The following is a 3,201-nucleotide window of genomic DNA, read 5'->3' as shown; positions in this document are numbered from 1 at the left end:
AAATGAATTTGATACCTTGGAATAAATTTAAACAAAAAAATGAAAGTTTTATATATAGAAAAATAATTTAGATACATATTGGTTTAAGAAAAAAATTTGGGGTCCAGTAGTGATTCAATGAGAAAATATGAGCCTTGCATGTGTGGGGTTGTAGTCAATCCCCAGCACAACAGAAATCAATTAATTTAAATTATTTTAGTGGAAGAGACATGGTATGGTAAAGTGTGCGAAAGGATTCAAGGTATGATCATTCTAAACCATTGTGTCAATCATTTGTTCCAGCGTCAGGAAAGTCACATAGAAGAGACATTTTCTTGCTTTGCTGAATTAAAAAAAATAATTTTTTTTGCAGGAGCGAGAATTTCCCAAATGGTACTTAGGAGGCCCAAATACTAGCAATTCTCAGTCAAGCTGACCGGTGGTTAAACAGCAGGGCCTGAGGGTGCAGCGGCAGATCCTGTGGTGCCAGGGATTCCCCAGAGCACCTGGCAATGCATGGGAGACTCTGCGGTGTCGGGGATGGAGCCAATATCAGCTGCATGCGAGGTATATGTCCTGCTTCCTGGAATTCCCCTCTTTTCCTGTTGAATTAATTTTAAAAGGAAAATATAGTCTTCCAAAGAGATTTGATAAAATGTACTACATAGCTCTGATTTCCTGCTATCAATCACACACACAGCATGCTTAATAGTCACGTGATACAAATCACCCTATGCAGCTTGGTCTAATATAGGTATGAAAATGCTTGTTGGATCATATGGACTTCAGAATGAGACAGACTGGCTTCTCATTCTGTCTTCAGCACTCAGTCATTCTGTGATACCAGGAACGGTCTCTCATTTAGTAAGAAGGAGTAACAGCACTCCTCCAGGAGTGGAATTCATCTACAGAACCATGTCTGCAGGTTGCTGGTCTAGCCTTGGTGCATTGCCCACCATAGCTTCATGTCAATCACTGACTTTTGTGGGCACATATCAAATAATCCTGTAAAATTTGAGTTATGTGCATATTTAACATGTTTATTTAATCTACCAAACACAGTAACAATAATCTCACAGTGGTGACATTACTGGGCCAGCTTGAGCAAATCAATGAGCAATGGGAGGACAATGACAGTGATTTAATCTACCATGGATTACCTGTTGTTTGTTTTGATAGTGAAGGGACTGTGGAAGTGATAAGGTGGAAATAAAGCAAAAGAACCTGCCATGAAGGAATTTTCAAGTAAAAGAAAAATTTCAACAGCAGAGGAAAGTAAGTGTCATATCCTAAAATAATTGCAGTGGGAGTTAGGAAATAATCATTGCCACCAACTGTGAAGGAGAACAAGGAGGCAGGCAGGTGACTGTGAGGGGCAGTCAGTCCTGTTCTTGGATTAAACTCAATCCAGAACTACCTGAAGGATTTCTGAACTGGTGAAAATTTCACCTGGATTCGTGGACTGGGAGAAAACTTCACCCCAAATATTTTCCTTGCTTTTCCAACATTCCATGATTCTGGGACATCTCTGCCTACATAGCTGCTCAAATCCCTGACACCTGCCTCTTGCTCATCCTCCTGCTCCGCATCTCCGTTCATCAGCAGCTTCAGGCTTGCAAAGCCCACCCTGCCTGAGCTGAGCCATCCTGCTCGCCTCCCTAGTGGCTTCTCTGCATCCCTGCTCTCTCTGCAAGCCCCCACAGAATCTTCAGAACAATCTTAAGGAAAAAAAAAAAGACTTGGATCACAGCAGGCTACTACTCAAACCCCTCCCAGGATTTCCCATTCCCACAAAATGCCACACAGTCACTCCCAGCTCACAAAGTCCTAGATGCAGCCCTCTGCGTGGGCACCGCTCTTGGTTCCTCAGGAGCCCCCAGCCCAGCCCAGCCTCACCTCCAGCCAGCCTTGCTCTGAGTCTCCACACGGTCACCTTCTCTGCTGAAGAGTTAGATGTTAGCCTGGATTTGATACGTGGTGGTAATATTAAAGGTAATATTCCTTTTCTTCTTAGTGCTTGCAAATGTCTTCCCCGCCTTTGTAAAAATTATAAGAGAAAATAAAAGGACATGATATATGACTTTTTCAGTAAGAAAGAAGACAGCAAAAGAATTTATATAAATGCATTTATTTTTAAAAGGCCCTCAAAATGGGTCACCGATGTGTGTAAGAGTTGATATAAGGGGAAAGGTTTGCAGCCCTTGTTGGAAGCAGAAGCAAAGGAAGGAGGGGAACAGAGGCTGGTGGGCAGGAGCTAGGTGGGCCTATGGCTTACTGGTACCTACTGACAGGTGATTAGAAGGATTAGTAAGAGCCTCTCCCAAGCCATCTGTTTGGATGTCTTTGGGGAGCTTGTTACGTGGAAGAAGCATTAGTTATCAAACTCAATATGCTGAGCACAGTGTCTCGGCTTTGGGAACACGAGAAATGACCCTCAACACAGAGCCAGATGAAAAGCTAAGATTGACTGGGTCTCACGCCAGGCAAGCAGCTGAACCAACAATGATAAAGGCTGGCGCTGACGCAGAAAACTGAACAGCACTTCTCAAGATGGACAGACTTGGATTAGGATTTGGTACTGTGTCAATACCTCCACCAATACCCCATGACTGCTTGACCCTCTCTGTAAGTTGTTGGGCACACAGGTTTGCATGCAGACAACTGAGTTCACTGCATGCTTACTGGTTCTGAGACTCAGACCCATAGCTGAGGGCCCTTAGGGTCTGTCTTCATCAAAAGAGCGCTGGCAGGGCCAAAGTGATAGGACAGCAGGTAGGGCATTTACCTTTGCATGCTGCCAACTTGGGTTCAGTCCCTGGCATCCTATATGGACCCCCAACTACTGCAAGGGGTGATTTCTGAACGCAGAGCCAGGAGGAACCCGAGTACTGGAGGGCGTGTCCTGAAAACAAAAACAAACCAAAAAAAAGCACTAGCACCTACTTCAGAGACACATGACTGCTGGCATTAGAATGAGGTCATTTCTTGGGCCAGAGAGGGCACTTGCCTTGCACATGGCCAACCTTGATCCCTGAGCACTGCTGGGTGTATCCCCCAAACAAACAAATACCAAAATTAGGTCTCTTCTCTGAGGCGCAAGCAACTCCATTACTCCCCATCCTTCTGAGTTGATGATGATTAAAAAAAAAAAAAATTCCATTTGGGAGTGTTGTCAGGAACTGAGCTCAGGCCACCCACCCCCAGCAGCCAGGAGCATTTGTT

This window comes from Sorex fumeus, unplaced genomic scaffold (assembly GCF_029834395.1).
Source record: "Sorex fumeus unplaced genomic scaffold, SorFum_2.1 ptg000128l, whole genome shotgun sequence".
Lineage (NCBI taxonomy): Eukaryota > Metazoa > Chordata > Mammalia > Eulipotyphla > Soricidae > Sorex > Sorex fumeus.
The sequence above is the reverse complement of the archived record's forward strand: the minus strand, read 5'-3'. Positions refer to the sequence as shown.